The sequence below is a fragment of the Anomaloglossus baeobatrachus genome, chromosome 10 (assembly GCF_048569485.1).
Source record: "Anomaloglossus baeobatrachus isolate aAnoBae1 chromosome 10, aAnoBae1.hap1, whole genome shotgun sequence".
NCBI lineage: Eukaryota > Metazoa > Chordata > Amphibia > Anura > Aromobatidae > Anomaloglossus > Anomaloglossus baeobatrachus.
In genome coordinates, this window is record NC_134362.1 from 145,834,143 (window position 1) to 145,859,153 (window position 25,011).

The 25,011-nt window shown below is 48.9% G+C and overlaps 1 protein-coding gene across 2 annotated transcripts in view; it reads left to right on the plus strand.

Moving 5' to 3' along the window:
- Positions 1-25,011, plus strand: part of ZDHHC1 (zDHHC palmitoyltransferase 1) — a 127,263-nt gene that overhangs the window by 9,500 nt on the left and 92,752 nt on the right. For both annotated transcript variants that reach the window (XM_075325717.1, XM_075325718.1), the window contains exon 2: positions 15,706-16,090. The gene's annotated coding sequence lies outside the window, so the exon portion shown is untranslated. The remainder of the gene's footprint in view (positions 1-15,705; positions 16,091-25,011) is intronic.

The window sequence follows — 25,011 nt, forward strand, 5'->3', positions numbered from 1 at the left end:
CTACCTCCGGAGGACACACAAAGTACTACACTTTAAAGTGTAGCTCCTCCCCCTGAGCTTATACACCCCCTGGTGAGCAGACCCAGCCAGTTTATCGCTTTGTGTTCAGGAGGCATACATTCACACATGCATTCTCATATGATTTTTTCCTTTTGGAGATTGAAGAGTGGGGTCCACGTCTGGACCCCCGGTATGTCCCTTCTCACCCCACTGTGTCAGTGGTGTTGTAAGGTTTATTCTTAGGCTGGAGCCTTACATGCCATGCTCCTTCACCATCCCTCCTGGGCTCTGGCTTGAAGTGGGAGCCAGCACGGTCTCCATACTTGGCAGGAGACCGGTCTCCATCCGCAGCCCTTCAGGACCCTGCTGGTCGGAGCACTCATCCCCAGGGACTTGGCCCTGCGTCTCAGCAAGCTAAGTACCTGAGACGTTTAGATTTCGGGGTCCCTGTACTTTATTGTTGGGGGAGAGTGTGCTTATTGTGTTTACTGACATTTCCGGCGGGTTCTCTAGCTGTCGCCTGAGAACCGCGCCGATGGTGCCTGCTCGTCGGCCACGCCGCTCAAATTTAGGCCCCGGCTTCGCCGGAGGCCTAGTTTCTGTTTCACTGCCCTCGCATGTCACTCATGCAGAGGGACAGGCTCGGCTCCTCCCGGCGGCCGTTCTGTACAGGGGAGGGACACTCCCCACTGCAGTGTGTGTCCCCTCCCCTGTAGGTCTCTATGGCCCTCCAGATCCCGCTCCTCAAGCAAGTCCCGCCCCCTCTCTTCGCTCCGGCGGCCATTTTCTCAGCGTTCTCTCTGCGATCAGTCATTGCAGCGCTGGTCTGCAGCATCTCTGCTGAGGTGCTGTGCTTGGGGGTCAGGGCTTCGGGATCTGGAGGGCACACAACACCGCTCCAGCGGTCTGGTAAGCCACAACCGGTCTCCGGTTGTGGACCTCTGTATATACTCTCTGGGGTTCATTCTCTGGCAGAGCCCCCACTCCAGTAGCATGTCTCACACGAGGAGCAAGGCCCCAAAGCTTTATACTATATGCGCTGCATGTAATGCTTGAACCGAGCACCTTCCCACATTGTGATGCCTGCTCTAACTTGGCGGTGCCACAGCCTGGAGTCTCACCCCCAGTGGTTTCTCAGGCTGCTCCTGCTCCTGTGGCTGAACCCCCGGCTTGGGTAGAATCCTTTTCTAGGTCTATCTCTCAGTCTTTTGCTGAGTCCATGGGACTTCTGTCCAGGACGTTGATGAATATGCATCAGCCCCCTTCACAGGGTGCCTCTGCTGCTAGGGGTCCCTCAGGACCGGAGCTCACAGAGGATTCACCATCAGGGCCCACACCCCGTCCTCCTAAGAAGAGACGCAGGGTTCCCTCTCCCTCCTCCTCCCGTGGCTCTGATTCCAGAGCTGACTCGCAGGATGAGGAGGATGCCTTTACAGGGGGCTCGGAGGCTAACTCCATGTGCCCCATTGATCTGTCCGAAAGTGACTCAGATCTTAGTGACTTGATTGCTTCTATTAATTCTGTACTGGATCTCAATCCGCCAGTATCAGAGGAGCAACTCTCTTTGGCAGAAAAACATCAGTTTACCTCGCCTAAGAGAGTGAAGAGTGTGTTCTTTAACCACTCCAGTTTTCAGGCCGCTGTGACCAAGCCCAGGGCCTGTCCTGACAAGCGCTTCCCAAAGCGTGGTCTGATGACCGTTTTCCCTTTCCACCTGAGGGGGTCAAGGAGTGGGCTCAGTCCCCAAAGGTAGACCCTCCGGTGTCTAGGCTCGCAGCCCGGACCGTTGTGTCGGTGGCTGATGGCACTTCCCTTAAGGATTCCACTGACCGCCAGATTGACCTTCTGGCCAAATCCGTGTATGAAGCGGCAGGGGCCGCGTTTTCTCCGACTTTTGCAGCAGTGTGGGCTCTCAAGGCCATCTCTGCTTCTCTAGAGGAGATGCATTCCCTCACCAGGGAATCTATGCCCGAAATGGATGCCTTAACTTCCCAAGCTTCGGCCTTTTCATCCTATGCCATGTCTGCCATGCTGGAGGCTTCTCACCGCACTGCGGTGGCTTCGGCTAATTCCCTCGCTATCCGCAGAATCTTGTGGCTTCGAGAGTGGAAGGCAGATGCTTCTTCAAAGAAGTACCTTGCTGGGCTCCCTTTTGCTGGGTCCCGGCTGTTCGGAGAACAGCTGGATGAAATTATTAAGGAAGCTACTGGCGGGAAGAGTACTTCCATGCCTCAAACTAAAGCCAGGAAACCTGCCCAGGGTAGGAATCAGTCGAGGTTTCGCTCCTTTCGTTCCTCCAACTGGTCGTCCTCTAAGCCCTCGGCCTCGTCCGCTAACTCAGCCAAGGACCAGAAATCCAACTGGCGCCCAAAAGCGCGTCCACAGAAGACCGCAGGAGCTACTGCCACTAAGGCAGCCTCCTCGTGACTATCTGCCCGCTCCAGCAACGTCCTTAGTCGGTGGCAGGCTCTCCCACTTTGGCGACGCTTGGTTTCAACACGTCTCCGATCAGTGGGTGAGAGATATCATCTCCCACGGCTACAGGATAGAATTTCTCTCAACTCCCCCCTGCTCCAAGGCCGCCACCTTCTCACAGGCCGTGGCAGCCTTATAGGCCAATGGAGTAATTGTACCGATTCCCGCCCGGGAACGGTTCAGAGGTTTCTACTCAAATCTCTTCCTAGTTCCCAAAAAGGACGGTACCTTCCGGCCCATCCTGGATCTGAAGCTTCTCAACAAGCATGTTCAGGTGCGGCGCTTTCGCATGGAGTCTCTGCGATCAGTCATTGCCTCTATGTCCCAAGGGGATTTCCTGGCATCCATCGACATCAGAGATGCCTATCTGCATGTGCCAATTGCAGTGTCACACCAGTGTTGGCTACGTTTTGCAGTAGGAGAAGATCACTTCCAATTCGTGGCTCTCCCCTTCAGGTTGGCCACGGCCCCTCGGGTTTTCACCAAGGTCATGGCAGCAGTGATTGCAGTTCTGCACCTCCAGGGGTTGGCAGTGATTCCTTACCTGGACGACCTTCTAGTCAAGGCTTCATCCAGCGCAGACTGTCAGCGGAGTGTCTCGCTCACTCTCTCCACTCTAGCTCAAATTCGGGTGGCTGATCAATCTGCCCAAATCCACTCTGACTCCGACCCAGAGTCTCACGTACCTAGGGATGCAGTTCGAGACCTTGACGGCACTTGTGAAGTTGCCCTTAGTCAAACAGCAGTCCCTCCAGCTAGCGGTGCGCTCTCTGCTGAGGCCCCGCCGTTATACCCTCAGGAGTCTGATGCAGGTGCTGGGTCAAATGGTGGCGTCCATGGAGGCTGTTCCCTTTGCCCAGTTCCATCTGCGCCCCCTGCAGCTGGATATTCTCCGCTGTTGGGACAAGCGGCCTTCCTCCTTACACAGGTTAGTGGCTCTGTCGCCACAAACCAGGAGCTCTCTTCAGTGGTGGCTTCGGCCTCTCTCCCTGTCCCAGGGGAGCTCCTTCCTGGCCCGTCCTGGGTGATTCTCACCACGGATGCCAGTCTATCCGGCTGGGGAGCGGTATATCTCCACCACAGAGTGCAGGGCACTTGGACTCCGTCCGAGTCAGCCCTTTCAATCAATGTGCTGGAAACCAGAGCCGTGCTTCTAGCTCTCCTAGCTTTTCACCACCTGTTGGCGGGCAGGCACATTCGAGTCCAGTCAGACAACGCGACAGCGGTTGCCTACATCAATCACCAAGGCGGGACACGCAGCCGCCTGGCGATGTTGGAAGTACAACGCATCCTTCAATGGGTGGAGGACTCCAAGTCCACCATATCCGCAGTCCACATCCCAGGCGTGGAAAACTGGGAGGCAGATTATCTCAGCCGTCAAACCGTGGACGGTGGCGAGTGGTCCCTGCACCCGGCAGTGTTTCAGTCAATCTGCCGCAAATGGGGCACTCCGGACGTGGACCTAATGGCATCCCGTCACAACAACAAGGTTCCCGTTTACGTGGCTCGCTCCCACGACCCTCAGGCATTCGCCGCGGACGCACTGGTTCAAGACTGGTCCCAGTTTCGTCTGTCCTACGTGTTTCCCCCTCTAGCTCTCTTGCCCAGAGTTCTGCGCAAGATCAGAATGGAGGGCTGTCGAGTCATCCTCATTGCACCGGACTGGCCCAGGCGAGCTTAGTATCCAGACCTGCTCCCATCTGTCCGTAGAGATGCCGTGGCATCTCCTGGACCGTCCAGACCTACTCTCACAAGGTCCGTTTTTCCGCCTGAATTCTGCGGCTCTCAAATTGACGGCGTGGCTCTTGAGTCCTGGATCTTGACGGCTTCTGGTATCCCTCCTGAAGTCATCTCCACGATGACTCGGGCTCGGAAGTCTTCCTCCGCTAAGATCTATCACAGGACTTGGAAAATTTTCCTGTCCTGGTGTCGCTCTACTGACCATCCTCCTTGGCCATTCTCCTTGCCGACCCTTCTGTCTTTTCTACAGTCCGGTCTGCAGCTAGGACTGTCCCTCAACTCTTTCAAGGGACAAGTCTCAGCTCTGTCAGTTCTGTTTCAGCGGCGTCTCGCTCGGCTGGCTCAGGTCCGCACCTTCATGCAAGGCGCGTCTCACATCATTCCGCCTTACCGGCGGCCCTTGGATCCCTGGGACCTTAATTTAGTTCTCACGGTTTTGCAGAAACCCCCCTTTGAGCCTCTTAGGGAAGTTTCCTTGTATCGTCTTTCACAGAAAGTGGCCTTTCTGGTGGCCATTACTTCCCTCAGGAGAGTCTATGATTTGGCTGCGCTCTCTTCGGAGTCACCTTTTTTGGTTTTTCATCAGGACAAGGTGGTTCTCCGTCCGACTCCGAACTTTCTTCCTAAGATGGTCTCTCCTTTCCACCTTAACCAGGACATTACCCTACCTTCCTTTTGTCCGGCTCCTGTTCATCGCTTTGAAAAAGCGCTGCATACTCTGGATCTGGTGCGTGCTCTCCGGATCTATGTGTCTCGCACCGCTGCACTTAGGCGGTGCACTTCTCTTTTTGTGCTAACTACAGGTCAGCGCAAGGGTCTCTCTGCTTCTAAGCCGACCTTAGCCCGTTGGATTAGATCGACCATTTCAGACGCCTACCAGAGTACTCAGGTGCCTCCCCCGCCGGGGATCAAGGCACATTCGACCAGAGCTGTCGGTGCCTCTTGGGCTTTTAGGCACCAGGCTACGGCTCAACAAGTCTGTCAGGCTGCCACTTGGACTAGCCTGCACACCTTTTCGAAGCACTACCAAGTGCATGCTCATGCTTCGGCAGATGCGAGCTTGGGCAGACGCATCCTTCAGGCGGCTGTCGCCCATTTGTGAAGTTAGGTTCTGCCTACTTCTTAGTTTATTCTGTTTATTTCCCACCCAGGGACTGCTTTGGAACGTCCCATGGTCTGGGTCTCCCAAAGGAACGATAAAGAAAAAGAGAATTTTGTTTACTTACCGTAAATTCTTTTTCTTATAGTTCCTTATTGGGAGACCCAGCACCCTCCCTGTTGCCTGTTGGCAATTTTCTTGTTCCGCGTGTTATCACCGGCTGTTGTCATAGACAGAGTCTCCGGTTGTTCCGGCTTTTGCTCTGTTCTACTTGTGGGTGGCTATTCTCCTTCAGCTTTTGCACTAAACTGGCTGGGTCTGCTCACCAGGGGGTGTATAAGCTCAGGGGGAGGAGCTAGACTTTTAAGTGTAGTACTTTGTGTGTCCTCCGGAGGTAGAAGCTAAACACCCATGGTCTGGGTCTCCCAATACGGAACTATAAGAAAAAGAATTTACGGTAAGTAAAAAAATTCTCTTTTTTACAAGTAAACATTAAAAAAAATTATGCAACCTATTAGAACATGGTTTTCACAGTAAGTACACCAGACTCATCAGATCTGTGAAATCTATTTAATATTGGTGATAGATTTCTAGTAGGCTCCATTCACATATCCAAATTAAGGGAGAATGTAGAAAATAAGGGTTTGTAAATCGTCATTAATCTGTGCCTTGTTGCTTTGCCTCTAGCACGGTAGTCATCCACTCAGTCTCCGGCCGCCCACTGCAATCTGAACCGGCCACTTCCCAAACTGGTTCCCCGCAGGTCACTAAGTGACTGTACACAAATGATTAGTAATCTGTGACTATGAAGAGGAAGCCAAAATGTAGAGGACTTCCCAGGAATTCCATCATGATCTGTCATACCTCAGTATGTGCCTGTAGGATTTATGTGATACTTGTTTCTTGAGGATCGGGGTTATTTTGAAGCTAAATTTAGCAGAATTGACCTATAATTGTGTTATTACTCAACCAAAAAGATTGTGGAACAGTCAGAGATTGATTAAAGGGATTCTGGAAATGTAAAGAACCTTCAGATCCATGATGTGCAATGTAGAAATGTCTCAGTCGTAGTAAAATAAGACTTTGATATCTTCCTGGTGTCCACAAACCACAGCCGTTACATGTAAAAAGCGACAAATCCATGCAAACCATTAGTAGACAGTTGCTCCACTTTTTCAGTAGTTTTGGTAGGCTATGTGCGCACGTGTGCGCACTGCACCGAGAATGTGCGCTTCAGAGCGCAGCTGAAAAGCTGCGTTCTGAAGCGCATGGTGCCGGGAGATTCGTGCGCTCTGCATGCTGCCTCTCCCTATAGACAGCATGCAGAACGCACGGAAGAAGTGACATGTCACTTCTTAGAACACAGCGATTCGGCAAGCAGCCGAATCGCTGCGTTCTAACATGCCACGTGCGCACGGCCCCTGCACAATCTCCATAGATTGTGCAGGGGACGCAGGACGCATGCAGTTACGCTGCGGTGCAGAACGCAGCGTAATTGCATGTAATACGCACACGTGCGCACATACCCGTAATGTGTTCTGCATTATTGGATGGATACTTTAATCGGGTTGTGCTATCATAAGAAGGATGTACCAATATTTTCTGACCCTGAGAATGAAGAAGGAACAGTGCTAATTTAAATGCGCTGCCCAGTCTAGGAAGAAAAAACCTGCAGTCACTCTGTGTGCTGTACACTGTCCCGATTCCCCTTTATTTCCCGTGTAGGTGGGCGATAATGTGACCACTTATCTGTGATTTGAATACTTTTGATTAGGTGCCAACTAAACTTTCCTCCACTCGGACGTTGAGAAGCGAAGGGGAGTCTAGTCTATATGTGACCATAATTGTGCACGTTATGTATATGCGGTTGTGACTGCCCATACATATGGGGAAGACAGGGTGAGCGTTGAACACTGTCATGATTTGGCATTCTGCAGTCACAAAGATTGGCTGCAGACTTTTCTTCTTGGACTGCCCTTTAAAACCGCAGCTACTTGACAGATTTCTCCTGCACAGCCACTTTTGGCTCCTGGATGAGCAAGACCAGACTTCCCACCTATGGGAATATGATTATGGCTCAAAGGTAATCTAAAATGTCTTCTAGTTGGTTCAGCTACTGTTAAATATACAGGAAGTGTGATAAAAGCTTAAAGCGTACCAATCACCAGGATTTTCATATATAACCTAATGCCAGTGCTATACTGCCGCTATCAGGCTGATTCTCTACATACCTGTAGTGGTCAGCTCAGATGTTTAGATTTTGAAATCCAAGAAAGTAAAGTTTATAAAATCGGCAGCTGCTTGAGTGACAGCAGCTGAAGATGAGCTAATATCTTGGGGGGTATTCAGAGTTATCCACTCCCCTGTTAGAATTAGCAGAAGTATTATACAATCGTTGTAACTTTTCACTTCCAAAACCTGTAGTGAGGTCATACCATGAGACCAAAAGGGGCGGGGCCTCAGCCAACAAAGCTGATATCAAGAAGCAACATTTTCTTAGTGGCTAAGGCCCCAACCCTTCTGGTCAAAGGATATGACCTCACCACAGGTCCTGGAAGTGAAAAGTTACATCGATTGTATAATACTTATGCAAATTCTAACAGGGGGAGGGGATAACTATGTATTCCCCCCCCCTCCCGGATATTATCTGATCCTCAGCTGCTGTCACTCAAGAAGCTGCCAATTTTATATACTTTACTTTCATCGATTTCAAAACCTAAACATCCGAGCTGACCACTAAAGGTACGTAGAGAATCAGCCTGATAGTGCCAGTATAGCACTGGCTTTAGGTTATATACGAAAATCCTGGTGATTGGTTCCCTTTTAAAGAGAAGTTCAAGAACGTTGATGTCAGATATGTAGGGAGTTGACTCTTGGCTCCTGATTGCTCAGCTAACTGAATAGGCTCCCTTGGAGATGTCACTTTTTTTCTAGATAACAAGGCACCACTCTTTAATTTTTGCAGAACCTGGTGGCATTATTACGTGGAGGCACAGTGGTGGCATTATTATGTGGAGGCATTACTATGTGGGGGCATTATTATGTGGAGGCACAGTGGTTGCATTATAATGTGGAGGCATTACTATGTTGGGGCACAGTGGTGGCATTATTATGTGGAGGCACAGTGGTGGCATTATTATGTGGAGGCATTACTATGTTGGGGCACAGTGGTGGCATTATTATGTGGAGGCACAGTGGGGGCATTATTATGTGGGGGGCACAGTGGGGGTATTATTATGTGGAGGCACAGTGGTGGCATTATGTGGGGGCACAGTGGGGGTATTATGTGGGGGACACAGTGGGGGTATTATTATGTGGAGGCACAGTGGGGGCATTATTATGTGGGGGACACAGTGGGGGCATTATTATGTGGAGGCACAGTGGTGGCATTATGTGGGGGCACAGTGGGGGTATTATGTGGGGGACACAGTGGGGGTATTATTATGTGGAGGCACAGTGGGGGCATTATTATGTGGGGGACACAGTGGGGGCATTATTATGTGGAGGCACAGTGGTGGCATTATTATGTGGGGGCACAGTGGTGGCATTATGTGGGGGCACAGTGGTGGCATTATTATGTGGGGGACACAGTGGGGGCATTATTATGTGGAGGCACAGTGGTGGCATTACTATGTGGTGGCATTACTATGTGGGGGCACAGTGGTGGCATTACTATGTGGGGGCACAGTGGTGGCATTACTATGTGGGGGCACAGTGGTGGCATTACTATGTGGGGGCACAGTGGTGGCATTACTATGTGGGGGCACAGTGGGTGCATTATGTGGGGGCACAGTGGTGGCATTACTATGTGTGGCAGTAAGAGGGGTCGTTTTTTTGTGCACACAGCAGGAGCAGTAATAGGGACACACACGGCAGCAGCGGCTCAGTATTGGGGTGACGGCAGGATGAGGAGTTTGTGCAGGTTGGGATTAGATGGGGTACGGGGCCGGAAGTGTGGGGAGTCAAGTGTCTTTGTGGTAATTTCTGTAGATGAGTTGTGGCTGGAAGAAGTTGTCATGTCGGTCTGGGCCAGATGGAAAAGACGGAAAAGGTGAACAATTCCATCTGAATGAACGTCAGCAGTAAGTCACCATCTATAACTGCACTGTGACCTCTTGTATGTGCTGCAGCACCGATATCTACCACTATATAGTCACCATATAGCGGTAATATCAGTGTCATCGGCCAAGGTTCTACTATACCCACGATTAGTCTGCGCCATCATAGTTATCATAGTTACGTGGTAAGGGGCCCACTCAGATGTTTTGCCCCCCCCCTGAGCTGAAACCCTAGCTACGCCACTGAGCTGAATGAATACTGACACTCAATGGAAACGTTAATGGGAATCTGTTTTTGCTACTTTATCTGAGAAAGATGGGGCAGCAGTTGTACAATGCCCAAGCCAAAAACTACTACTCTAGCAGGATACAGCTAAGCCCTCACTAATTGGAGGCATCACAGGTGCAGGAGGAGCAAATCACACACGCACTTCCAAAAAAATGGAGGAGGCGATTGCTGCATGGTAAAACTGCACACTGATGGCTTGCATATAGCGCTGTTCACACTTGCAGATGCACAGTCACAAGCCTGCAGCCTATTAGGTGACGCCCATACTATTAGATCAGGCGGGCTGCCAAGCTGTACTCCATCTGGGCACCATACAGGGACAGGACCTCTACTATGCAAGGCCTAACAGAAAGGAGCCTGGTTGCACCCTGTACAAAAAAATGATATTTTTCGTTGGTATTATGGCCATAAAATGGAAGCCTACAACCCTTTATCATGGGAACCTCATGCTTGTAGGTCCCTACACTAAATATAATATGAAAAAAGCAACAAAAAAGAGGAATGCATACAGTCATGAAAACGTTTGGGCACCCCTATTAATGTTAACCTGGATTGAAATGATGCCACTCTTCATAGCAGATTCAAATAGGAGAACAATTTGCAAGTGGCCACCTTAAACACCTTTTCTCATGATTGGATACACCTGCTTATAAAGTTCAAAGCTCAATGAGGTTACAAAACCAATTTAGTGCTTTTGTAAGTCAGTAAAAAGTAGTTAGGAGTGTTCAAATCAAGAAATTGATAAGGGTGCCCATACTTTTGCACCGGTCAAATTTTGTTTAAATGCGGATTGCACATTTTCTGTTAGTACAATAAACCTCATTTCAATCCAGAAATATTACTCAGTCCATCAGTTATTAGATATAGGAAACTGAAATAGCTGTTGCAAAAACCTAAATTGTTATAAAGAAAAAAGGTTAACATTAATAGGGGCGCCCAAACTTTTTCATTACGATTTTATCATCTAGCAATCGCCTCCTCCATGTTTGGAAGTGTGTGATTTGCTCCTCCTGCACCTGTGATGCCTCCACTTAGTGGGGGCTTAGCAGTATCCTGCTGGAGTAGTAGTTTTTGGCCTGGGCATTGTACAACTGCTGCCCCATCTTTGCTGTAAGTAATGATATTTATTCCTCTTTTTTTGTTGCTTTTTTTTATACTTTGTCTGAGAGCAGCATGATGTAGGCAAAGACATCCTGAATTCAACGATGTATCACTTAGATTACTGGCTGCAGCCATTCTGACACAATCAAAATGTTTAAATTTAGCCATGTAGCAGAGCTGAGAGAGCTGCCCCTGGCCAAACCAGGCTCTCTATAGAGATTGTACATTGACAGTGAAGTGTCAATCAGAGACGGGCGTGTGCCGGACTGCTGGTGACTAAGTCCGAGCAATGATAAGGGTGCTGCTACTTAACCTCATAACGACGGCCGTACGACTTAAAGCGGCGGCAAAACAGGGTACTTATTCTGTTCCGCCACTTTTAAAGCGGCGGCCCGAAAAAACCCTGTAGCGCCCCCCAGCGACCGAAAATCTCGGGGGGTTTCAGCTACCGGGGGTAGCTGAGACCCCCCCAGATTATGAATCTGGGTGGTTTTTTTTGGACCCCGATAATGTGATCGGCGGTATACACCATATACCGACGGTCACGTAAAAAAAAAAGAAATGGCCGGTAAAACTGATTTTCTTTTTCATCTGACATGATCAAACATGTCACATGAGAAAGAAATCTAAACCCCTAGTGCCCCCAAAGCCCCCGGTACCGGAGAGTCCCCCCCCACCCCTACCCCCCCTCCGGAGCAGTCAAAATGGCGCCGAAGCGCACAGAAAACTGCCGCCGGCTCTGCATTCATTTCCCTCCGATCTGAAATGATCAAACATTTCAGATCGAAGGGAAATGTCCTCCCCCTGACCCCTCCTCCGGTCCACCGGAGCCCTCTGGTCACCGGAGCCCCCTCCGGTTCTCCAGAGCCACCCCCCTCCCCCCTCCGGAGCGTGGAAGATGGCGGCGCACAGCTCACAGTGCGCGGCCGCATTCATTCTGCTCTTTCTGCCACATGTGACACGTCACATGCGACAGAAAGGTGTCCCCAGGTCCTGCTATGTCACCCCCCGTCACCCCCCCCAGCCCCCGGTCTTACGTTACCTGTCTGGTGATCCGTCCCGCGATCACGCCGCCTCCTTCTTGAATGCTGGCGGCGCATGCGCAGACAGCGGCTGTCAGCTGGATCCCTGCAAGCAGGGACGCTGACGTCGCTGCTGCACAGGCTGCTCCACTGTGGACCGGGGGAGAGTGAGTGCAATAATCTGCAGCCACACTCCTCACATGGAGAGACTGCTGTTCCAGAAAATGGGGGGTATGTTCTGTGAGCGTGCCTCTCATATTCTGGAATGAGGTTACTGCAAGTCACTCTGCCCTAAGTTGGACCGGGGCAGTGTGAGTGCAGTATTCTCAGATTACTGCACCCACACTGCTCATGGAGAGCTTGCTCTTCCAGAAAATGGGGGATACGTTCCCTGAACGTGCCCCCCATATTCTAGAAGATCCAGAGTCGGCGTGGGACCTCCAAAATGGATTACAGCGACCGGAATTTCTTTATTTTCAATAAATTGGGGAAAGAGGAATGTTTCGGGGAGTGTTTTTTTCAAATAATTTTTTTTTTGTCTTTATTTTTTTCTATTACTGACTGGGTTATTAATGTCGGGTATCTGTTCAGATGCCGTGACATCACTAACCCCAGGGCTTGATGCCAGGTGACATTACAGCTGGTATCAACCCCATATATTACCCCGTCTGCCACCGCACCAGGGCGCGGGATGAGCTGGGGCGAAGCGCCAGGATTGGCGCATCTAATGGATGCGCCACTTCTGGGGCGGCTGCGGCCTGCTATTTTTGGCTGGGAAGAGTCCAATAACCATGGCTCTTCCCACCCTAGAATACCAGACCCCAGCTGTCCGCTTCACCTTGGCTGGTGATCTAATTTGGGGGGGACCCCACGTTTTTGTTTTTTTTTAAAAAAAACGCCTGGGGAGCCCTCCAAATTGATCACCAGACAAGGTGAAGCTGTCAGTTGTGGTTTGCAGGCTACAGCTGTCTGCTTTACCCTAGCTGGCTATCAAAAATAGGGTGGACCCCACGTCGTTTATTTTAATTATTAATTTTTTGGGGGGCTAAATACAAGGCTAGGCACCCTTTAGTGCCACATGAAAGGCACTAAAGGGCGCCAGCTTAGAATATGCAGGGGGTGGGACGTTATATATGTTTGACATCTATCCATTCATCCATTGTAGCATTTTAGGCTGTGCGCCCACAATCGGGATTTGCAGAGTTTTGGGCGCAGAGTGTGTCCATAGTGTGTCCCTGTGTCCATAGCGCTGCATTGTGCAGTAGAAGCACAGTGGAAGGATTTTTAGAAATCCCATGCCCAATGTGCTTCTTTTCTCCGCAGCATACACTGACCTGTGGTGCAGCTTCCCGAACCTCAGCATGTCAATTTATGCTGCGGAGACAAGAGTGTTCTCTGCAGGTAGCATAGAGCTCCACAGCGGCCTGAACCCAAATCGTGGGCATGGGCAGCTGCGTTCTCCCGTGGACAACACTCACATCTCTGCAGGAAGGCTGACACTGTATACTAGACGCCGTGTCGCTGGATCATGGCCACATAGCCTAACAGTGAGACATTTGTTGCTACAGCAACATTTTTGTGAAGTACCTGTGGATTCAAAATGCTTACTATACTCCTGAATAAAATCCAGTTTCCAAAATGGGGTCACTTGTGGGGGGTTTCTGCTGTATAGGTACCCAAGGGGCCCTGCAAATGTGACATGGTGCCCGTAATTTATTTCAACTTTTCCAGAATTCAAATGGTGCTCCTTCCATTCCAAGCCCTCCCATTTATCCAAACAGAGGTTTTTGGCCACATGTGGGGTATCCCTGTGCTCATAAGACATTGGATAACAACCTGTTGGGTCCACGGTTTGTTGTTGTCGCTTGAAAAAGTAAGAAATTTGATGCTGAAGCAACATTTTTGTGAAAAAAATGAAAATTTTGAATATGGCAACCTAAGCTTATCAAATTCTGTGAAGTACTCGTGGATTCAAACTGCTCACTATACACCTAGATACAAGCCTTGAGGTGTCTTGTTTCCAGAATGGAGTCACTTGTGGGGGACCGCCACTGTTTAGGCACCTCAGGGGCTCTCCAAATGCAACCTGGCGTCCGCTATTGATTCCAGCCAATTTTGCAGTCAAATGGCACTCCTTCCCTTCCGAGCCCTGCCTTGCGCCCAAACAGTTGATTTCCACCACATATAAGGTATTGCCAAACTCAGGAGAAATTGCACAATAAATGTTATGCTGAATTTTTTCCTTTTACTCTGTAAAAAAAAAAAAAAGCTACCTGGTTGAAATAACAATTTTGTGGTAAAATTTTTTTTTTTTTTTTTTTCATGGCTCAACGTTATAAAATTCTGTGAAGCACCTGGGGGTTCAGGGTACTCACCAAACATCTAGATAAATTCCTTGAGGGGCCTAGTTTCCAAAATGGGGTCACTTGTGCGGGGTTTCTGCTGTTTAGGTACCTTAGGGGTCCTCCAAATGTGACATGGTGTCAGCAATCTTTTTCAGCCAAATTTCCTTTCCAAAATTCAAATATTGCTCCTTTAGTTCCAAGCCCTCCCATTTGTCCAAACAAAGGTTTCAGACCACATGTGAGGTATCACCGCGCTCATAAAAAAGTGGTTATCAAACCTTGAGGTCAAATTTTTGGAATTACCTCTTGAAAATGTGAGAAAATTGATGCTAAAGCAACATTTTTGAGAAAATTATTAAAATTTTCAATATGACAACGTAACGTTAACAAAATCTGTGAAGTACCTGTGGATCTAAAATGCTCACTATACCCCTAGATAGAAGCCTTGAGGGGTCTAGTTTCCAAAATGGTGTCACTTGTGAGGGGTTTCTTCTGTTTAGGTACCTTAGCGGACCTGTAAATGCAACATGGTGCCCGCAATCTATTTCAGCCAAATTTGCTTTCCAAAATTCAAATATTGCTCCTTCTGTTCCGAGCCCTCCCATTTGTCCAAACAGAGGTTTCTGACCACATGTGGGGTATCAGCGCGCTCATAAGAAAGTGGGGAACAAGTTTTGGGGTCCATTTTGTTGTGTTATTTCTTCTAAAAGTGAATAAATTTGGGTTAGAGCAACATTTTTAGGTAAAATTTAATTTTTGCTTTTTTTCATTTTACATTGCTTTTGTTCATGTGAAGCACCTGAAGGGTTAATAAACTTCTTGAATGTGGTTTTGAGTACTTTGGGGGGTGCAGTTTTTAGAATGGTGTCACTTTTGGGTATTTTCTGTCATCTAGGCCTATTGAAGTCACTTCAAATGTGATGTGGTCCCTAAAAAAATGGTTTTGTAAATTTTGATGTAAAAATGAGAAATCGCTGATAAACTTTGAACCCCTCTAACTTCCTAACAAAAAAAAAATGTGTTTCCAAAATTGTGCTGATGTAAAGTAGACATGTGGGAAATGTTATTTATTAACTATTTTGTGTCACAGAAATCTCTGGTTTAACGGTATAAAAATCCAAAAGTTGGAAATTGCTAAATTTTCAAAATTTTTGCCAATATTCAATTTTTTTCATAAATAAACGCAAAAAATATTGTCCTAAATTTGGTACTAACATGAAGTCCAATATGTGATGAAAAAACAATCTCAGAATCACCGGGATCCGTTGAAGCGTTCCAGAGTTATAACCTCATGAAGGGACACTGGTCAGAATTGCAAAATTTGGTCTGGTCATTAAGGTGAAAATTAGCTCCGTCACTAAAGGGTTAAACAAACATAACAAATAAACAGATGGGACCATGGTAAGACAGGCAGCCCTGAATTCTATGTTTTAACCCTTGCAGCATGCTGTCTTCAGATTACATAGCAAAAACCTACTGGTACATTCCCTTTAAAGAAAATTGATAAACATTTGTCCCTTTTTACTATTCAGTTTTGCTTGCATGTGTGATTGTTTATGTTCTTTTATATCTATAGGTTTTCAGCAGTCGGCTCGAGTTGTAAATAGAAGTGAATTCCTGGACCTGGAGCCCAGCATGAGACATGAGGACTACGCCTTACTGTGTGCAGTCTGGCCCCGAGCCTGCGCTGTAATCTATGGAGCATTAACCCTGTGCTGAAGACCATGGATGGCTGCCCAGAGTGGACTTTTCTGCTCCTTTTTTACGTCCCCCATCCGTTTTAGTCTGATTATAAATCATTGTATATAACGTATATTGTACACTGTTCATGATATTCATGTATCGTTACATCCAGAAAGGCCCCGATGCTTGTAAGCCGGAACACTCAGTTCTGGAAGAAATATCAGTGACTTATCTACAGGCCAGAAGCCTCCTGGAGGCGACCAACCAAGGCCATTCAGGTAAGTTCTCGAACTGTGCAAATTCACAATCTACCTACAAGTTTGAGTAACGCTTCTAGTACTAGTTTGGGCTGAGATTGTTGTTTACATTTTTTTTTATTAATGATTTCTTATGGTAATTAGATATTTTTGTTGATTACTAATTAATCTAGTTATTAATGATGAGCACACACTACCATGCTCGGGTTCTCAGTACTCGAAACTAGAGATGAGTGGGCACTACCGTGCTCAGTACTCGTAACTAGTGATGAGCGGGCACTACCATGCTCAGGTGCTCGGTACTTGTAACTAGTGATGAGCAGGCACTACTATGCTCAGGTGCTCAGTATTCGTAACTAGTGATGAGCGGGCACTACCATGTTCAGGTGCTTAGTACTCATAGTGGTGAGCGAGCACTACCATGCTTGGGTGCTCAGTATTCGTAACTAGTGATGAACGGGCACTACCATGCTCAGGTGCTCGGTACTCGTAACTAGTGATGAGTGAGCACTACCATGCTCGGGTGCTCAGTACTCGTAACTAGTGATCAGCGGGCGCTACCATACTCAGGTGCTCAGTATTCGTAACTAGTGATGAGCGGGCACTACCATACTTGGGTGCTCAGAACTCGTAACTAGTGATCGGGCACTACCATGCTCAGATGCTCAGTACTCGTAACTAGTGATGAGTGGGCACTGCCATGCACTGTGGGTACATAGCCTTAACATATTTTTAAGGGAAATTGATGGGGCTTATCAGGACAGGCATAATGTATCTCAGCCAATTGTAGCAGAAATGTAGGGAAGCCGTTTCACAATTTTTCTTTTACTTTTCTTTTATCAGAAATGTTAAGGCTATGTGCGCACTAGAAAAGTGATTTTTCTCAAGAAAATTTCTTGAGAAACTTCTGGGAGTTGAAGATTACCGCACTGGCAGTAAAAAAAACCCCACCAAAACCGCGGGAAAACGCATGCGTTTTTGCCGCGATTTTGCCGCGATTTTTCCGCAGGTTGGTCCCTCCGTTTTTTTATGCTGTAACTGCAATAAATAATATAGATAATAGATAGATAATCGATAGACAGACAGATAATGGATAGAGGGAAAGATGGATAGATAATAGATGAGAAAGACATACCTTATTTTTCGCTTTATAAGACGCACTTTTGTTCCCCCAAATGTTGTGGGAAAGTAGGGGGTGCGTCTTATAAGCCGAATATACGGGGTGTGTGTGTGTGTGTGTGTGTGTGTGTGTGTGTGTGTGTATATGTATATATATATATATATATATAAATTATATATACTGCAGGGTCCGCTCTGGAGCGGTGCTGGGGGCAGGTTAGATCTCCTGCTCCCGCTCATATAATATGCACAGCTGCTGTCCATCAGCGTGGTGCTGGAACCGTATCGCGCTGATGGGCTGGGGCAGCGGGGCATATTATATCTGCCTGCGCCCTCCTTTGATCGCACATGATCCCCCTGTGTTAGATATGGCCCCCATGCTACTGCCCATAGTAAAATAAAAAAAAGCTTTACTTGCCTCCAGCGCTGATCTCTGGTCTCCTGCTGCTGCTGTCTGTGATCAGGCACGCAGAGATGATATCACTCTGGTGCCGATCACATGACCGGCAGTAAGAACCAGGAAGTAAGGAAGCCGGAGCTCAACTGCGAGGAGGGAGAAGGAGGAGGGACAGCGCTGAGAAGGTAAGGAAAGAGTGTTTTATTTTATTATGGGCAGCGGCATGGGGGCCATATCTAACACAGGGGAGGTGTGCCATCTATAGTGGCCATGGGCAGCAGTATGGGGGCCATATCAAACACAGGGGAGGAGTGCCATCTATAGGGGTCATGGGCAGCACAGGGGGACGTGTCCCAGCACAAGGGGGCTATATTCAATATAAGGGGGCCATATCCAGATTAAGGGGGGCTAATTTTAGGATGGGGGGTTATGAGGGACATATACCCTATATGATTTGTTAGACGGACACTGGCATTATAAGATGGACCCCGTTAAAAAAAAAAAAAATTCTCTTTTCCTTCACCAAATTTGGGGGTGCGTCTTATAAAGCGAAAAATACGTTATATACTGTCCCACCCCCCTGCATATTCTAAGCTGGCACCCTTTACTGACTATCATGTGACACTAAAGGGTGCTTAGCCTTGTATTTAGCCAAAGCAGAGGGCACCCCACGCTGTTATTTTACATTAAATAAATAATTTAAAATAAAAAACGTGGGGTCCCCCCAAAATTGGATCACCAGCCAAGGTAAAGCGGACAGCTGTGGCCTGGTATTCTCAGACTAGGGAGGTCAACTGTTATTGGACACTCCCCAGCCCAAAAATAGCAGGCCACAGCCGCCCCAGAAGTGGCGCGTCCATTAGATGTGCCAATCCTGGCGCTTCGCCCCAACTCATCCCGTTGCCCTGGTGCGGTGGCAAACGGGGTAATATCTGGGGTTGATGCCAGATGTGTAATGTCACCTTGCATCAGGCCCTGGGGTTAGTGATGTCAAGCGTCTATCAGATACCCAACATCACCAACCCAGTCAGTAAGAAATAAAAAAATAGACAACAAAAAAAGTTTTATTTGAAAAAAACACTCCCCAAAACATTCCCTCTTTCGCCAATTTATTGAAAAGAAAAATTAATTCCAGGTCCGGCGTAATCCAATAAGGGAGTCCCATGACGATCCATACCATAGTCACTGTCCCAGTTAATGCAGAACAAGATGTTCCCCATTGGCTGGGAGAGCAGTGCAGTGACCTGAGCTAACATCAATAGGTCAGCCCAGGTCACTACAGGGGATGACGAGTGCTGCCATCAGGAGGTTAGTCACTGCGGGTAATGATCTCATCTATCTCCTGCACTGCTGATGTCAGCGCCGTCACTGCCTTCTATGCCCGCCGCGTTCTCAGCAGTATCGCGAGAGCCCGTGACATCACCACTAGTCACAGTCTCGGGCCACCCGCGAGACGGGCATAGAAGGCAGTAACAGCGCTGACGTCAGCAGAGCAGGAGATCGTCACAGCAGGTAATGATCTCATCTAACCTGACAGCAGCGCTCGTCATCCCCGCGGCTGCCAGCACCGCAGCGTGAGAAGCTGCTGACACTGCGGGCAGACACTGACACTGCAGTGCAGGCAGCCGCGGGGCTGGAGCGGGACACAGACTGCACGGGCACCTGGAAGTCACACGGGAGTGCTTCTGTGCGGCATCCAGGGAGTGTGACGTGTGTGTTTACTCTGCTCCGCTTCCTCTTCCTGTCATAATGACATCACTTCCTGCAAAACGCAGGGTAGTGATGAACATTCCCGCAGGTAAACCGCAGCTATACCGAGGGTATACCGCACATCATTTGCTACCTGCGGTATACCCACGGTATTTCGCGATTTACATTACAGTGAATGGAGTGAAGTGCCGCAGCTACCTGCAGAAAAGAAGTGACATGCACATTTTCTCAAGAAAATTTCTCAAGAAATTCTGCAGAAAGAATTTTCTTGAGAAAAAAACGCACTGTGCGCACATTATTTTTTCATATAGGTTTTGCTGGGAAATGTCTGCAGAAAGATTACAAACATTTATCAAAAAATTTCTGCAGCAAAACTGTGGGTAAAACCGCAGTGTGCGCACAGGGCCTAATACCTTTTTTCTGATAACAATGAAAGGTTAATGAACGTGTCAGACCTGCATTATCTGCACAAATCTCATTCTTTGAGATATTCATACTTTTTTTTTTTTATCTTTTTAGCCGCTTTTCACAGGCAACCTACATGTTCTGTAGGACTGGCAGAGATCACATAGTGCAGCTGTGATATTTAGGATTGGTGTAAAGTGACATGTTCATAAATGGCTGCTAACACTGCGATGTGTCATTATGAGGTTTATGGATGTTCTTTTATTAGTGTTTATTAGGAATGTGCACTATAGGAGTAACCTGCCCAAATTATGCTGACCCAATTTTAGATGTTCCCTTGTCACAAATTTAATAGGATTACATCACTGTACACTTACTACACAGGGGTGGAGATGCATGTAAGGCCCCGATTCACCTTAGATGACTATCTGGAAAACTATGGCTATTATAATCTTTCTGGGCCCCACCTACACATTAGACCAGAGGTCTTAAACACGCGGGCCGCATGCAGCCCCTGAGGCTGTTTGTTGCGGCCCGCAGACCCCATGACGATCGCGGCCCTATGTCAGGGGTCGGCACCGGCAGCACTTTACTACAGTTGAATCATTTGCAGTGCCGTGCAGAGGAGCTGTCTGCACTATATCAATGGTTGCCGCCTGCCGATCAGATGCTGTATGACATCACCTCCTTGCATCTGATTGGCCGGTGTCAACCATTGGTATAGTGCACTGCAGACAGCTCCTCTGTGCGGCACTGCAAATGATTCAACTGCTGGCGCTAGTAAGGTATGTGCCCACAATCGGAACCCATTGCGTCCTGGACGTGGCGGGTCCTGACGTGCGGGACCCATAGTCTCCTCCGCAGGAGACTGCTGCTGCTCGTGCCCTCGATCAGGGTTCGGGGCGCTGCGATTTCCTCGCTGTGTTCTCCCTAGGGAGGATGCATGCGACTCCGCATTAAACAATTCACATGCTGCGGCTTCTAAAAGCCGCACCGCAGGTTAGTGTTTGCAGATTCTAGAAATCCCATGCACTCTGCTTGTACTGAACATTGCAGCGTTTTGGACGCAGCTGAAAGACGCTGCATCCAAAACACTGCAAACACTGATCGTGTGCACGCAGCCTAAAAAGGGGGAATGGAGGAAAGGTGAGGAGAATTTTTTTTTTTGCATATTACTAAAGGATGGGCACAATACTACAGGGCACAATACTACAGGGCACAAGGATGAGGCCCAATACCACAGGGCACAAGGATGAGGCCCAATACCACGGGGCACAAGGATGAGGCCCAATACCATAGGGCACAAGGATGGGGCCCAGTACCACAGGGCGCAAGGATGGGGCCCAATACCACAGGGCGCAAGGATGGGGCCCAGTACCACAGGGCGCAAGGATGGGGCCCAGTACCACAGGGCGCAAGGATGGGGCCCAGTACCACAGGGCGCAAGGATGGGGCCCAGTACCACAGGGCGCAAGGATGGGGCCCAGTACCACAGGGCGCAAGGATGGGGCCCAGTACCACAGGGCGCAAGGATGGGGCCCAGTACCACAGGGCGCAAGGATGGGGCCCAGTACCACAGGGCGCAAGGATGGGGCCCAATACCACAGGGCGCAAGGATGGGGCCCAATACCACAGGGCGCAAGGATGGGGCCCAATACCACAGGGCGCAAGGATGGGGCCCAATACCACAGGGCACAAGGATGGGGCCCAATACCACAGGGCACAAGGATGGGGCCCAATACCACAGGGCACAAGGATGGGGCCCAATACCACAGGGCACAAGGATGGGGCCCAATACCACAGGGCACAAGGATGGGGCCCAATACCACAGGGCACAAGGATGGGCATAAAGCTACCAGGATGAGCACAATACTACTGCGCACAAGGATGAACACAATGCTACAAGGATGGGGCCCAATACTACAGAGCACAAGGATGGGAACAATGCTACCAGGATGAGCACAATACTACAGGGCACAAGGATGGCTACAATGCTAAAAGGATGAGCACAATACCACAGGGCGCAAGGATGGGGCCCAGTACCACAGGGCGCAAGGATGGGGCCCAGTACCACGGGGCGCAAGGATGGGGCCCAGTACCACGGGGCGCAAGGATGGGGCCCAGTACCACAGGGCGCAAGGATGGGGCCCAGTACCACAGGGCGCAAGGATGGGGCCCAGTACCACAGGGCGCAAGGATGGGGCCCAGTACCACAGGGCGCAAGGATGGGGCCCAGTACCACAGGGCGCAAGGATGGGGCCCAGTACCACAGGGCGCAAGGATGGGGCCCAGTACCACAGGGCGCAAGGATGGGGCCCAGTACCACAGGGCGCAAGGATGGGGCCCAGTACCACAGGGCGCAAGGATGGGGCCCAGTACCACAGGGCGCAAGGATGGGGCCCAGTACCACAGGGCGCAAGGATGGGGCCCAGTACCACAGGGCGCAAGGATGGGGCCCAGTACCACAGGGCGCAAGGATGGGGCCCAGTACCACAGGGCGCAAGGATGGGGCCCAATACCACAGGGCGCAAGGATGGGGCCCAATACCACAGGGCACAAGGATGGGGCCCAATACCACAGGGCACAAGGATGGGGCCCAATACCACAGGGCACAAGGATGGGCATAAAGCTACCAGGATGAGCACAATACTACTGCGCACAAGGATGAACACAATGCTACAAGGATGGGGCCCAATACTACAGAGCACAAGGATGGGAACAATGCTACCAGGATGAGCACAATACTACAGGGCACAAGGATGGCTACAATGCTGTAAGAATGAGCACAACACTACTGGGCACAAGGATGGGCACAATACTACAGGGCACAAGGATGAGCACCATACTACAGTGCACACAGGTGGGGGACATTACTTCAAGATGTTGGCTAATATATAATATATATATATATATAGCCTTATTTTGTCTGTCTGTCTTGCTCCAAAATTATGTCGTTACAGTGACAACCGTCGCATTGGCCGCTTGGCCAGGCCCCGCCCCCCGCACGCATTCTCCGAACCCACACGGAGCCCCGACTCCTAGGTGACTGCTGCACCCCCGGAAGCCCACACCGGCAAGACAAAGTGGAGAAAAGCCGGATGTGTGAAACCATTAGCTTACCCCGGCTCCCGGCACACGTGTGCCGGAGTCTGCGTAGGCTGGTAATCATGGTACACATCGGGTAACTATAGAAACCGCTTTCCTTAGTTACCCGATGTGTAACATGCTTACTAGCTTACCCCGGCTCACGGCACACGTCAGCACTGTCGCTTTGAATACTTACCTTTTCTCCACTTTGTCGGATCCGGCGCGCTCCCGTACACTGTGTACACTACAGTGCCCACGCGACAAGCTCCAATCACGTGTTGTCATGTGACCAGGAAGTTGTGGCGCGGCCACTGTACTGTACACAGTGTAAGGCTGCTTTCAGACGTCCATGTTTAATCAGGTACCAGTCACACGCATGGTTATGGTCATACGTGTGACATCCGTGTTTGCATGCGTGTGACAGGTACGGGAGAAAACGGGTCTGTGAAATAAAAATATTTTTCATATTTACCTGCTTTCTGTGTTTCTCTGGCTCTGCTGCCTCCCGCTCCTGACCGCCTATCAACACACACACGCACACTAAGCACATATACACATAGCAGATACACAGCGCACATGCATGTGTGTACACACACACACACACACACACACACACACACACACACACACACATAGCTGACAGACACACACACACACACACACTGAGCACATATACACACATAGCAGACACACATGGATACACCGAGCGCATACACACATAGCGCACATGCATGTGTACACACACACACACACACACACACTGAGCACATGTACACACTGAGCACACACACACATAGCAGACACACATGGATACACCGGCGCATACACACATAGCGCACATGCATGTATACGCACACACACACTGAGCACATATGCACACATAGCAGACACACATGGATATACACACATAGCGCACATGCATTTACATACACACACACTCTGCTGTATACTCACCCAGCGATGCGGTCCCCGACACTGAATTCACCAGCGCTGTTCCTGCTTCCAGCTCCACAGGACACTGAACATTCATTGAGTATAATGAGCGGTGATAAGGAGCGGGAGGCAGCAGAGCCGGAGACAACATCGCTGTCACGTTCCCCCTGGTGTTGCCATGACTTTCATGTTCATGCTCTATACATGGGTAGTGTATCTTTGATGAATAACTAGGTGATGATCATTTATTGTATAATCCCTGCTGTGTCACCAGCAGGTCTCATTATCTGACCTTCATGAGGTATACCTAATAGGATATTTGAGGCATTATTGCTATCTCTGCCATGACTTTCATGCTTATGCTCTACACATGGGTAGTGTATTTCTGATGAATAACTAGGTGATGATCATTCACTGTACAATCCTTGCTTTGTCACCATCGGGTCTCATTGTTTGACTCTGATAAGGTATACCTAACAGGATACTTGGGACATTATTGCTACCCCCTTGGGGCCTCTTATCTACAGCCCTATTCTTATGATCATTTAGATCTTACTACTATGAGATGCACTGTGTATACATGATGAATTCTTGATCTGTATATATTGAAACATTGGGGTTTACGTATTGTCATCATTCACCTGTCACATAATGAAAGCATGTGCTGTGTAATCATTATTGAGAGATACACATGAGATACACATGAGTCACACATAAATATATATGTATATATGTATTTTTTTTTTTTTTTCCTTGATTATATGCTGACCCTTCCATGTATTCATGTTGGCAAATTTCCAATCATTCCAGAGGGAACGTGTCCTCACCTGTGCTCTTCTGCACAATTTTAATTGATTTTATTATGTCTTTGTAGTGTGTGTGTTTTTGGACTTAATAAATTTATAATTATATGAACCAGTCACTGACTAATTTACATGATTGGGTTGTGCGCCGGTTTTGCATGAGCTTTCCTCTGTTTCCTCAATTCCTGTTTCATGCAGGCTGCAGCACCCAGCTTTTTACTGCATTGAGCTGTGCATCCGTTTTTCTTTGTCGCTCCATTGGGAGACCCAGACAATTGGGTGTATAGGCTATGCCTCCGGAGGTCGCACAAAGTATTACACTAAAAGTGTAAAGCCCCTCCCCTTCTGCCTATACACCCCCCGTGCTCCCACGGGCTCCTCAGTTTTTATGCTTTGTGCGAAGGAGGCAGACATGCACGCACAGCTCCACAGATTGGTCAGCAGCAGCTGCTGACTATGTCGGATGGAAGAAAAGTGGGCCCATATAG